The following is a 14,924-nucleotide window of genomic DNA, read 5'->3' as shown; positions in this document are numbered from 1 at the left end:
TGTCTCTCTCGCTCTCTCGCTCTCGCTCTCTCTCTCGCTGTCTCTCTCTCGCTGTCTCTCTCTCTCTCGCTGTCTCTCTCTCTCTCTCGCTGTCTCTCTCTCTCTCGCTGTCTCGCTCTCTCTCTCTCTCTCTCTCGCTCTCTCTCTCTGTCTCTCTCTCGCTGTCTCTCTCTCTCTCTCGCTGTCTCTCTCTCTCTCTCTCTCTCTCTCGCTTTCTCTCTCTCTCGCTGTCTCTCTCTCTCTCTGTCTCTCTCTCTCTCTCGCTGTCTCTGTCTCTCTCTCTCTCTCGCTCTCTCGCTGTCTCTCTCTCTCTCTCGCTCTCTCACTGTCTCTCTCTCTCTCTGTCTGTCTCTCTCTCTCTCTTTCTCTCTCTCTCTCTCTCTCTCTCGCTGTCTCTCTCTGTCTCTCTCTCTCTCTCTCTCTCCCCATCTCTCTCCCTCTCTCTCTCTCCCTCTGTCTCTCCCTCCCTCTCTCCCCATCTCTCTCCCTCTGTCTCTGTCTCTCTCTGTCTCTCTCTCTCTCTGTCTCTCTCTCCCTCTGTCTCTCTCTCCCTCTGTCTCTCTCTCCCTCTGTCTCTCCCTCCCTCTCTCCCCATCTCTCTCCCTCTGTCTCCTCTCTGTCTCCCTGTGGTGATGATGAAGGTGGTTAATATCAGAGGAGACACTCTGAGGGTGACTGTAAAGCCTCATCTCATCCATCTTCATAAAGCTGGTTTGTGTAACATAACATCCCACTGGTTTGTGTAACATAACATCCCACTGGTTCGTGTAACAGAACATCCCACTGGTTTGTGTAACATAACATCCCACTGGTTTGTGTAACAGAACATCCCACTGGTTTGTGTAACAGAACATCCCACTGGTTCGTGTAACAGAACATCCCACTGGTTTGTGTAACAGAACATCCTACTGGTTTGTGTAACAGAACATCCTACTGGTTTGTGTAACATAACATCCCACTGGTTTGTGTAACAGAACATCCTACTGGTTTGTGTAACATAACATCCCACTGGTTTGTGTAACAGAACATCCCACTGGTTTGTGTAACAGAACATCCTACTGGTTTGTGTAACATAACATCCCACTGGTTTGTGTAACAGAACATCCCACTGGTTCGTGTAACAGAACATCCCACTGGTTTGTGTAACAGAACATCCCACTGGTTTATGTAACAGAACATCCCACTGGTTTGTGTAACAGAACATCCCACTGGTTTGTGTAACAGAACATCCCACTGGTTTGTGTAACAGAACATCCCACTGGTTTGTGTAACAGAACATCGCACTGGTTTGTGTAACAGAACATCCTACTGGTTTGTGTAACAGAACATCCCACTGGTTTGTGTAACAGAACATCCCACTGGTTTGTGTAACAGAACATCCCACTGGTTTGTGTAACAGAACATCCCACTGGTTTGTGTAACAGAACATCCCACTGGTTTGTGTAACAGAACATCCCACTGGTTTGTGTAACAGAACATCCTACTGGTTTGTGTAACAGAACATCCCACTGGTTTGTGTAACAGAACATCCCACTGGTTTGTGTAACAGAACATCCCACTGGTTTGTGTAACAGAGCATCCCACTGGTTTGTGTAACAGAACATCCCACTGGTTTGTGTAACAGAACATCCTACTGGTTTGTGTAACAGAACATCCCACTGGTTTGTGTAACAGAACATCCCACTGGTTTGTGTAACAGAACATCCCACTGGTTTGTGTAACAGAACATCCCACTGGTTCGTGTAACAGAACATCCCACTGGTTTGTGTAACAGAACATCCCACTGGTTTGTGTAACAGAACATCCCACTGGTTCGTGTAACAGAACATCCCACTGGTTTGTGTAACAGAACATCCCACTGGTTTGTGTAACAGAACATCCCACTGGTTTGTGTAACAGAACATCCCACTGGTTTGTGTAACAGAACATCCCACTGGTTTGTGTAACAGAACATCCTACTGGTTTGTGTAACAGAACATCCCACTGGTTTGTGTAACAGAACATCCTACTGGTTTGTGTAACAGAACATCCCACTGGTTTGTGTCACAGAACATCCCACTGGTTTGTGTAACAGAGCATCCCACTGGTTTGTGTAACAGGACATCCCACTGGTTCGTGACGTCCCGAAGATAAACCCCTGTCCCTGTAAGGTCAACCCCTATAGGCCAGCCCTGTCTGTCATCACACATGTGGCCCTTTGTATAAGTTGAGTCAGTTGCAACTCCCCTCACACGCCGTTACCTCTGACCTCTGCAGCACACACATGTCCTTATTAACATAGAAACATGGGAATATACTTTATCTGGAATTGTCAATAAAAATAATTTCATAATGACACATCATGTTGTTAAATAGTTCCAGGACTTGTTATAACTGGTCTCAGTAGTTCCTAGGACCTGTTATAACTGGTCTCAATAGTTCCTAGAACCTGTTATAACTGGGTCAGTCTCAATAGTTCCTAGGACCTGTTATAACTGGGTCAGTCTCAATAGTTCCTAGGACCTGTTATAACTGGGTCAGTCTCAATAGTTCCTAGGACCTGTTATAACTGGGTCAGTCTCAGTAGTTCCTAGGACCTGTTATAACTGGGAAGTCTCAGTAGTTCCTAGGACCTGTTATAACTGGGTCAGTCTCAATAGTTCCAGGACCTGTTATAACTGGGTCAGTCTCAATAGTTCCAGGACCTGTTATAACTGGGTCAGTCTCAGTAGTTCCTAGGACCTGTTATAACTGGGAAGTGTCAATAGTTCCAGGACCTGTTATAACTGGGTCAGTCTCAGTAGTTCCAGGACCTGTTATAACTGGGAAGTCTCAATAGTTCCTAGGACCTGTTATAACTGGGTCAGTCTCAGTAGTTCCTAGGACCTGTTATAACTGGGAAGTCTCAATAGTTCCAGGACCTGTTATAACTGGGAAGTCTCAATAGTTCCAGGACCTGTTATAACTGGGAAGTCTCAATAGTTCCAGGACCTGTTATAACTGGGAAGTCTCAATAGTTCCAGGACCTGTTATAACTGGGAAGTCTCAATAGTTCCAGGACCTGTTATAACTGGGTCAGTCTCAGTAGTTCCTAGGACCTGTTATAACTGGGTCAGTCTCAGTAGTTCCTAGGACCTGTTATAACTGGGTCAGTCTCAATAGTTCCTAGGACCTGTTATAACTGGGTCAATCTCAATAGTTCCAGGACCTGTTATAACTGGGTCAGTCTCAATAGTTCCTAGGACCTGTTATAACTGGGTCAGTCTCAATAGTTCCTAGGATCTCTTATAACTGGGTCAGTCTCAGTAGTTCTTAGGACCTGTTATAACTGGGTCAGTCTCAATAGTTCCTAGGACCTGTTATAACTGGGTCAGTCTCAATAGTTCCAGGACCTGTTATAACTGGGTCAGTCTCAATAGTTCCTATAGTTCCTAGGACCTGTTATAACTGGGTCAGTCTCAATAGTTCCAGGACCTGTTATAACTGGTCTCAATAGTTCCAGGACCTGTTATAACTGGGCCAGTCTCAATAGTTCCAGGACCTGTTATAACTGGGTCAGTCTCAATAGTTCCAGGACCTGTTATAACTGGTCTCAATAGTTCCAGGACCTGTTATAACTGGGTCAGTCTCAATAGTTCCTAGGACCTGTTATAACTGGGTCAGTCTCAATAGTTCCTAGGATCTGTTATAACTGGGTCAGTCTCAATACTTCCAGGACCTGTTATAACTGGGTCAGTCTCAATAGTTCCAGGACCTGCTATAACTGGGTCAGTCTCAATAGTTCCAGGACCTGTTATAACTGGTCTCAATAGTTCCAGGACCTGTTATAACTGGGTCAGTCTCAATAGTTCCAGGACCTGTTATAACTGGTCTCAATAGTTCCAGGACCTGTTATAACTGGGTCAGTCTCAATAGTGCCTAGAACCTGTTATAACTGGGTCAATCTCAATAGTTCCTAGGACCTGTATCTGTCAGTATGTCTGGACTCTGTATCTATCTGTATGTCTGGGCTCTGTATCTATCTGTATGTATGGGCTCTGTATCTATCAGTATGTCTGGACTCTGTATCTATCAGTATGTCTGGACTCTGTATCTATCAGTATGTCTAGGACCTGGACTCTGTATCTATCAGTATGTCTTGACTCTGTATCTATCAGTATGTCTAGGACCTGGACTCTGTATCTATCAGTATGGCTGGACTCTGTATCTATCAGTATGTCTGGACTCTGTATCTATCAGTATGTCTAGGACCTAGACTCTGTATCTATCAGTATGTCTTGACTCTGTATCTATCAGTATGTCTAGGACCTGGACTCTGTATCTATCAGTATGTCTTGACTCTGTATCTATCAGTATGTCTAGGACCTGGACTCTGTATCTATCAGTATGTCTGGGCTATGTATCTATCAGTATGTCAGGGCTCTGTATCTATCAGTATGTCTGGACTCTGTATCTATCAGTATGTCTGGACTCTGTATCTATCAGTATGTCTGGGCTCTGTATCTATCAGTATGTCTGGACTCTGTATCTATCAGTATGTCTGGACTCTGTATCTATCAGTATGTCTGGGCTCTGTATCTATCAGTATGTCTGGACTCTGTATCTATCAGTATGTATGGACTCTGTATCTATCAGTATGTCTGGACTCTGTATCTATCAGTATGTCTGGACTCTGTATCTATCAGTATGTCTGGGCTCTGTATCTATCAGTATGTATGGACTCTGTATCTATCAGTATGTATGGACTCTGTATCTATCAGTATGTATGGACTCTGTATCTATCAGTATGTATGGACTCTGTATCTATCAGTATGTCTGGACTCTGTATCTATCAGTATGTCAGGACTCTGTATCTATCAGTATGTCTGGACTCTGTATCTATCTGTATGTCTGGACTCCGTATCTATCAGTATGTCTGAACTCTGTATCTATCAGTATGTCTAGGACCTGGACTCTGTATCTATCAGTATGTCTGGACTCTGTATCTATCAGTATGTCTGAACTCTGTATCTATCAGTATGGCTGGGCTCTGTATCTATCAGTATGTCTGGACTCTGTATCTATCTGTATGTCTGGACTCTGTATCTATCAGTATGTCTGGACTCTGTATCTATCAGTATGTCTGGGCTCTGTGTCTATCAGTATGTCTGGACTCTGTATCTATCAGTATGTATGGACTCTGTATCTATCAGTATGTCTGGACTCTGTATCTATCAGTATGTCTGGGCTCTGTATCTATCAGTATGTATGGACTCTGTATCTATCAGTATGTCTGGACTCTGTATCTATCAGTATGTATGGACTCTGTATCTATCAGTATGTCTGGACTCTGTATCTATCAGTATGTCTGGACTCTGTATCTATCAGTATGTCTGGACTCTGTATCTATCAGTATGTCTGGACTCTGTATCTATCAGTATGTCTGGACTCTGTATCTATCAGTATGTCTGGACTCTGTATCTATCAGTATGTCTGGACTCTGTATCTATCAGTATGTCTAGGACCTGGACTCTGTATCTATCAGTATGTCTGGGCTCTGTATCTATCAGTATGTCTGGACTCTGTATCTATCAGTATGTATGGACTCTGTATCTATCAGTATGTCTAGGACCTGGACTCTGTATCTATCCGTATGTCTGGGCTCTGTATCTATCAGTATGTCTGGACTCTGTATCTATCAGTATGTCTTGACTCTGTATCTATCAGTATGTCTGGGCTCTGTATCTATCAGTATGTATGGATTCTGTATCTATCAGTATGTCTGGACTCTGTATCTATCAGTATGTCTGGACTCTGTATCTATCAGTATGTCTGGACTCTGTATCTATCAGTATGTCTGAACTCTGTATCTATCTGTATGTCTGAACTCTGTATCTATCAGTATGTCTGGACTCTGTATCTATCCCCTATGTTAGCCAGATTTCCCTCTGTATAGTATAGAAGACTGGAACACTCAGAGGACTTATATAGGTTAACGCAGACATTCTCTTTCTCACTCACTCACACACACACACACACACACACACACACTCCATTCTTTCCCAGAGACTTCACACCCCTCTTTGTTGTCAGAGTAAACCCTTTAGTCAGGCGTTTGGCTGCGGTGAGTATGTAAGCCATAAAGACACTGTACTGAAGATGCTGTGTACGGTGGAACGGTGACAGTAGAGTGTCTGTTGGCTGTGGAAGCGTATACTGTAAATAAAACCTCTTTGTGTGACTTCCTGTAGCCAAAGACCTGCACTAAACCCATTGTCAGAGGATTAAATGTTTTCTTTGTGCCTTTAACTTATTAATCAACAAGCATGCATATTTTTTATTGGATTTTATTTTTTATTCATAACTTTAACAATATTAGCTTTTTTATGTAAACAAAGGAACAGTTGTGTGTTCAAACCTGGGGAAGGAGGAAGTAAAAGGGGGAGGAGCTAAACTATCGTTTGTAATATTCTACTCGTTCTTAGAGCGACTTCCTGCAGAGCAGTGGTTTTTCTAACCTCTCCTCGGTGACCCCCTGACGTTTTACAATGTTGTTGTAGCTCTGAACTATCTCACCTGATCCACCTGATCAAGGGCTTGGTTATTTAGCTGACAAGTTGAATCAGGTGCTCTGGAATAGATCCAAAAATGTGGATGGCTTGGTGTCCCCGAGGAGACGACAAATCCCTGCTATAAGGCAGGCTGTAGGGAAACTCAGCCTGTTATAAAGTCAAACACTATCTGTTACCAGAGCCTCCTGGCTGTAGAAAAACTAACTCTCCAAGAAGATTGGCTGTAGGGACACTCAGCCTGTTATAAAGTCAAACACGATCCGTTACCAGAGCCTCCAAAGTCCCTTTATTTCATGTTTAATGTTCTGAGGCTGGTTCTCCATAGTGACGTGACAAAGGAATTTGTCTGTGGCCTGAGATTTACAGGGGGCGTGAGGGGTCATAAAACCCTCCACATCTTCAGACCCACACATCTCTCCTCCTCTGTTGGGGTTGAGAGATAATCTGTAGGGTTGTGGTCTCCTGTAACCTGACCTGATCAAGACAGTCATGACACCAATGACAGGTCACTGTTAAAAAATAGAAAAGAGTAGAGGGCCTAGAGAGCTGCCCTGCGGTACACCACACTTTACATGTTTGACATTAGAGAAGCTTCCATTAAAGAACACCCTCTGAGTTCTATTAGATAGATATCCCTGAATCCTCTATATGGCTGAAGGTTGAAAAGCCATTGACACAAGTTTTCTCACAGGTTTTCTCAACAACAAGTTATGGTCAGTAATATCAAAGCATTGACATATTTTTAGTTATTTATTTTTTATTTCACCTTTATTTAACCACTACATCTCAATAGAAAACCATCTAAACTACATCTCAATAGAAAACCATCTAAACTACATCTCAATAGAAAACCATCTAAACTACATCTCAATAGAAAACCATCTAAACTACATCTCAATAGAAAACCATCTAAACTACATCTCAATAGAAAACCATCTAAACTACATCTCAATAGAAAACTATCTAAACTACATCTCAACAGAACTCAATAGAAAATCATCTAAACTACATCTCACTAGAAAACCATCTAAACTACATCTCAATAGAAAACCATCTAAACTACATCTCAATAGAAAACCATCTAAACTACATCTCAATAGAAAACCATCTAAACTACATCTCAATAGAAAACCATCTAAACTACATCACAATAGAAAACCATCTAAACTACACCTCAATAGAAAATCATCTAAACTACATCTCAATAGAACACCATCTAAACTACATCTCAATAGAAAACCATCTAAACTACATCTCAATAGAAAACCATCTAAACTACATCTCAATAGAAAACCATCTAAACTACATCTCAATAGAAAACCATCTAAACTACATCACAATAGAAAACCATCTAAACTACACCTCAATAGAAAATCATCTAAACTACATCTCAATAGAACTCAATAGAAAACCATCTAAACTACATCTCAATAGAAAACCATCTAAACTACATCTCAATAGAAAACCATCTAAACTACATCTCAATAGAAAACCATCTAAACTACATCTCAATAGAAAACCATCTAAACTACATCACAATAGAAAACCATCTAAACTACACCTCAATAGAAAATCATCTAAACTACATCTCAATAGAACACCATCTAAACTACATCTCAATAGAAAACCATCTAAACTACATCTCAACAGAACTCAATAGAAAATCATCTAAACTACATCTCACTAGAAAACCATCTAAACTACATCTCAATAGAAAACCATCTAAACTACATCTCAATAGAACACCATCTAAACTACATCTCAATAGAAAACCATCTAAACTACATCTCACTAGAAAACCATCTAAACTACATCTCAATAGAAAACCATCTAAACTACATCTCAATAGAAAACCATCTAAACTACATCTCAATAGAAAACCATCTAAACTACATCACAATAGAAAACCATCTAAACTACACCTCAATAGAAAATCATCTAAACTACATCTCAATAGAACACCATCTAAACTACATCTCAATAGAAAACCATCTAAACTACATCTCAACAGAACTCAATAGAAAATCATCTAAACTACATCTCACTAGAAAACCATCTAAACTACATCTCAATAGAAAACCATCTAAACTACATCTCAATAGAACACCATCTAAACTACATCTCAATAGAAAACCATCTAAACTACATCTCACTAGAAAACCATCTAAACTACATCTCAATAGAAAACCATCTCAACTACATCTCAATAGAAAACCATCTAAACTACATCTCACTACATCTCAATAGAAAACCATCTAAACTACATCTCACTACATCCCAATAGAAACCCATCTAAACTACATCTCAATAGAAAACCATCTAAACTACATCTCACTACATCTCAATAGAAAACCATCTAAACTACATCTCACTACATCTCAATAGAAAACCATCTAAACTACATCTCAATAGAAAACCATCTAAACTACATCTCAATAGAAAACCATCTAAACTACATCTCAATAGAAAACCATCTAAACTACATCTCAATAGAAAACCATCTAAACTACATCTCACTACATCTCAATAGAAAACCATCTAAACTACATCTCACTACATCCCAATAGAAACCCATCTAAACTACATCTCAATAGAAAACCATCTAAACTACATCTCAATAGAAAACCATCTAAACTACATCTCACTACATCTCAATAGAAAACCATCTAAACTACGTCTCAATAGAAAACCATCTAAACTGCATCTCAATAGAAAACCATCTAAACTACATCTCAATAGAACTCAATAGAAAACCATCTAAACTGTATCCCAATAGAAAACCATCTAAACTACATCTCAATAGAAAACCATCTAAACTACATCTCAATAGAAAACCATCTAAACTACATCTCAATAGAAAACCATCTAAACTACATCACAATAGAAAAACATCTAAACTACATCTCAATAGATCTCAATAGAAAACCATCTAAACTACATCTCAATAGAAAACCATCTAAACTACATCTCACTACATCTCAATAGAAAACCATCTAAACTGCATCTCACTACATCCCAATAGAAACCCATCTAAACTACATCTCAATAGAAAACCATCTAAACTACATCTCACTACATCTCAATAGAAAACCATCTAAACTACATCTCAATAGAACTCAATAGAAAACCATTCTAAACTACATCTCACTACATCTCAATAGAAAACCATCTAAACTACATCTCAATAGAAAACCATATATTTTTTAATTGATTTCACCTTTATTTAACCAGGTAGGCAAGTTGAGAACAAGTTCTCATTTGCAACTGCTACCTGGCCAAGATAAAGCTTAGCAATTCGACACATACAACAACACAGAGTTACACATGGAATAAACAAAACATACAGTCAATAATACAGTAGAACTAAAGAAAACAAAAAGTCTATATACAGTGAGTGCAAATGAGGTAAGATAAGGGAGTTAAGGCAATAAATAGGCCGTGGTGGCGGTCATTACAATGTAGCAATTAAACACTGGAATGGTAGATGTGCAGAAGATGAATGTGCAAGTAGAGATACTGGGGTGCAAAGGAGCAAAATAAGTAAATACAGTATGGGGATGAGGTAGATAGATGGGCTGTTTACAGATGGGCTATGTACAGGTGCAGTGACCTGTGAGCTGCTTTGTTGCCGAAATAGGAAGCCGATTCTAGATTTAACTTTGAATTGGATATGTTTGATGTGAGTCTGGAAAGAGAGTTTACAGTCTAACCAGACACCCAGGTATTTGTAGTTGTCCGCGTATTCTAAGTCAGAGCCGTCCAGATCTAACAGTACAGGTCCCACAATCTTCTCATTGTCTATTTCTTTCAACCAATCATCAGTCATGTGTGTCAGTACCATACACATTGAGTGCTCTTCTCTATCAGCATGCTTTAAGTCTTATTCATTTTGATAGAAATAACATTGAATTTGGTCCAACACCATTTTTCCCAACAGTTTGCTAAGAGCTGGCAGCAAGCTGATAAGTTTGCTCTTAGAACCAGTAAAGGCAGCTGTACCACTCTTGGGTGGCGGAATGACTTTGGCTTCCCTCCAGGCCTGAGGACAAAGACTCTTTCCTCTTGGCTCAGATTAAAGATATGACAGATAGGAGTGACTATAGAGTCAGCTACCATCCTCAGTAGGTTTCCATCTAAATTGTTAATGTCAGGAGCTTTGTCATTATTGATCAATAAAATAAAATAATCAACCTCTCCCACAGCAACTTTACAACATTAAAATATGCAAAGCTTTTCTTTCGTCATTTTTATTTTTTATGCATGAATATGAAGGCTCGCTGTTCGTTGTCGGCATTTCCTGCCTACATTTTCCCACGTTGCCAATGAAGTAATCATTAAAATAATTGGCCACATCAAATGGTTTTGTGATGAATAAGCCATCTGATTCGCTGAAAAGATGTAGTTGAATTTTTGTCTTTCTGCCCATAATGTCATTTAAAGTTTTTTTCCATCATTCTTTATATCATTGATCTTGGCTTCATAATACAGTCTCTTCTTCTTCTTTGTTGAGTTTCGTCACATCATTTCTCCATTTGCACTCAGTCAGCCAGTCAGATGTACAGCCAGACTTATTAGCCACTTCCTGTTGCCTCATTTTGGGGCGGCAGGGTAGCCTAGTGGTTAGAGTGTAGAGGCGGCAGGGTAGCCTAGTGGTTAGAGTGTAGAGGTGGCAGGGTAGCCTAGTGGTTAGAGTGTAGAGGTGGCAGGGTAGCCTAGTGGTTAGAGTGTAGAGGCGGCAGGGTAGCCTAGTGGTTAGAGTGTAGAGGCGGCAGGGTAGCCTAGTGGTTAGAGTGTAGAGGCGGCAGGGTAGCCTAGTGGTTAGAGTGTAGAGGCGGCAGGGTAGCCTAGTGGTTAGAGTGTAGAGGCGGCAGGGTAGCCTAGTGGTTAGAGTGTAGAGGCGGCAGGGTAGCCTAGTGGTTAGAGTGTAGAGGCGGCTGGGTAGCCTAGTGGTTAGAGTGTAGAGGCTGCAGGGTAGCCTAGTGGTTAGAGCGTAGAGGCGGCTGGGTAGCCTAGTGGTTAGAGTGTAGAGGCGGCAGGGTGACCTAGTGGTTAGAGTGTAGAGGCGGCAGGGTAGCCTAGTGGTTAGAGCGTTGGACTAGTAACCGGAAGGTTGCAAGTTCAAACCCCCGAGCTGACAAGGTACAAATCTGTCGTTCTGCCCCTGAACAGGCAGTTAACCCACTGTTCCTAGGCCGTCATTGAAAATAAGAGTTTGTTCTTAACTGACTTGCCTAGTTAAATAAAGGTAAAATAAAAAATAAAAATTCTTACAATCATATAGGTTTGTTCAATTCCTCATCAATCCATGGAGCCTTAACGGTTTTCTACCAGGAAGTGAATTAACAGGTGCATGTTTATCAGTACGTGGCTCTTTAGACACTGTTCGATGGTGTCATGTTGTTGTACTGTGTGTTGAATCCCATGTTGTGATGTTGACAATCTATAATGTCAATTGACAATCTTTGCATGTGCTCTCTCAAAGCATCATAAAGGCTAGACTCAGACAATTACTGGCTTTTTATTTATTAATTTATTGAACCTTTATTTAACTAGGCTAGTTATGAATAAATTCTTATTTTACAATGACGGCCTACCCTTGCCAAACCCTCCCCTAACCCGGACGACGCTGGGCCAATAGTGCGTTGCCCTGGCTTCCTACCAACCTGCCTGCCTACTTTTACACTCTCTATCAGTCCCGTGTCAGTCCTGTGTCAGTCCTGTGTCAGTCTTGTGTCAGTCCCGTGTCAGTCCCGTGTCAGTCTTGTGTCAGTCCAGTGTCAGTCCCGTGCCAGTCCCGCGTCAGTCCAGTGCCAGTCCCGCGTCAGTCTAGTGTCAGTCCCGCATCAGTCCCGTGTCAGTCCCACGTCAGTCCCGCGTCAGTCAGTGCCAGTCCCGTGTCAGTCCCGCGTCAGTCCCGCATCAGTCCCGCGTCAGTCCCGTGTCAGTCCTGTGTCAGTCCCGCGTCATTCCAGTCCCGTGTCAGTCCCGCGTCAGTCCCGTGTCAGTCCTGTGCCAGTCCCGTGCCAGTCCCACGTCAGTCCAGTCCCGTGTCAGTCCCGTGTCAGTCCCGCGTCACTCCCGTGCCAGTCCCACGTCAGTCCCGTGCCAGTCCCGTGTCAGTCCCGTGTCAGTCCCGCGTCAGTCCCGCGTCAGTCCTGTGTCAGTCCCGTGTCAGTCCCGTGTCAGTCCCGTGTCAATCCTGTGTACTCTTAATTTTGCTGTGTCATGTAAAGGTGCAGTGTGATAACAGAAGAGAAACACACAGTGTGTCTAGAGAGTAGGAGCATGGGGCGGTGAGGTGACTATGGCAACCTGGCCTTCTACATTCTACCGGGGTTTTAATGAACACGACCATGTTTCCTTGGCTTTCTCAGCAGGCGTGGGTTCTAAAGACACACACACACACACACACAAACACAAACAAATACACTCCCCCACACACACACAACCATACAAACAAGTACACCCCCACACACACACACCATGACTTACTCTGAGTTCGGACGTAATTAACAGTTCCAGTGTCTACCTGACACCAGTAGGAGAGGAATGTTATGGAGTATAATATACCACCTGACACCAGTAGGAGGGGAATGTTATAGAGTATAATATACCACCTGACACCAGTAGGAGAGGAATGTTATGGAGTATAATATACCACCTGACACCAGTAGGAGAGGAATGTTATGGAGTATAATATACCACCTGACACCAGTAGGAGGGGAATGTTATGGAGTATAATATACCACCTGACACCAGTAGGAGAGGAATGTTATGGAGTATAATATACCACCTGACACCAGTAGGAGGGGAATGTTATGGAGTATAATATACCACCTGACACCAGTAGGAGGGGAATGTTATGGAGTATAATATACCACCTGACACCAGTAGGAGAGGAATGTTATGTAGTATAATATACCACTTGACACCAGTAGGAGAGGAATGTTATGGAGTATAATATACCACCTGACACCAGTAGGAGAGGAATGTTATGGAGTATAATATACCACCTGACACCAGTAGGAGGGGAATGTTATGGAGTATAATATACCACCTGACACCAGTAGGAGAGGAATGTTATGGAGTATAATATACCACCTGACACCAGTAGGAGGGGAATGTTATGGAGTATAATATACCACCTGACACCAGTAGGAGGGGAATGTTATGGAGTATAATATACCACCTGACACCAGTAGGAGAGGAATGTTATGGAGTATAATATACCACCTGACACCAGTAGGAGAGGAATGTTATGTAGTATAATATACCACCTGACACCAGTAGGAGAGGAATGTTATGGAGTATAATATACCACCTGACACCAGTAGGAGAGGAATGTTATGGACTATAATATACCACCTGACACCAGTAGGAGAGGAATGTTATGGAGTATAATATACCACCTGACACCAGTAGGAGGGGAATGTTATGGAGTATAATATACCACCTGACACCAGTAGGAGAGGAATGTTATGGAGTATAATATACCACCTGTCACCAGTAGGAGAGGAATGTTATGTAGTATAATATACCACCTGACACCAGTAGGAGAGGAATGTTATGTAGTATAATATACCACCTGACACCAGTAGGAGGGGAATGTTATGGAGTATAATATACCACCTGACACCAGTAGGAGAGGAATGTTATGGAGTATAATATACCACCTGACACCAGTAGGAGGGGAATGTTATGGAGTATAATATACCACCTGACACCAGTAGGAGAGGAATGTTATGGAGTATAATATACCACCTGACACCAGTAGAAGAGGAATGTTATGGAGTATAATATACCACCTGACACCAGTAGGAGGGGAATGTTATGGAGTATAATATACCATCTGACACCAGTAGGAGATGAATGTTATGGAGTATAATATACCACCTGACACCAGTAGGAGAGGAATGTTATGGAGTATAATATACCATCTGACACCAGTAGGAGAGGAATGTTATGGAGTATAATATACCACCTGACACCAGTAGGAGAGGAATGTTATGGAGTATAATATACCACCTGACACCAGTAGGAGAGGAATGTTATGGAGTATAATATACCACCTGACACCAGTAGGAGGGGAATGTTATGGAGTATAATATACCACCTGACACCAGTAGGAGGGGAATGTTATGGAGTATAATATACCACCTGACACCAGTAGGAGAGGAATGTTATGGAGTATAATATACCACCTGACACCAGTAGGAGAGGAATGTTATGGAGTATAATATACCACCTGACACCAGTAGGAGAGGAATGTTATGGAGTATAATATACCACCTGACACCAGTAGGAGAGGAATGTTATGGAGTATAATATACCACCTGACACCAGTAGGAGGGGAATGTTATGGAGTATAATATACCACCTGACACCAGTAGGAGA

At 41.7% G+C, this 14,924-nt stretch overlaps 1 protein-coding gene across 4 annotated transcripts in view; it reads left to right on the top strand.

Annotated features, from left to right (window-relative positions):
• The window catches only part of LOC110513667 (dedicator of cytokinesis protein 1), a 636,864-nt gene that overhangs the window by 569,793 nt on the left and 52,147 nt on the right, over window positions 1–14,924 (top strand). The gene's annotated exons all lie outside the window — the stretch shown is intronic.

The sequence above is a fragment of the Oncorhynchus mykiss genome, unplaced genomic scaffold, assembly GCF_057628025.1.
Source record: "Oncorhynchus mykiss isolate SJ-2025 unplaced genomic scaffold, ASM5762802v1 scaffold103, whole genome shotgun sequence".
Classification (NCBI taxonomy): domain Eukaryota; kingdom Metazoa; phylum Chordata; class Actinopteri; order Salmoniformes; family Salmonidae; genus Oncorhynchus; species Oncorhynchus mykiss.
This window is presented reverse-complemented; position numbering and strand designations above follow the sequence as displayed.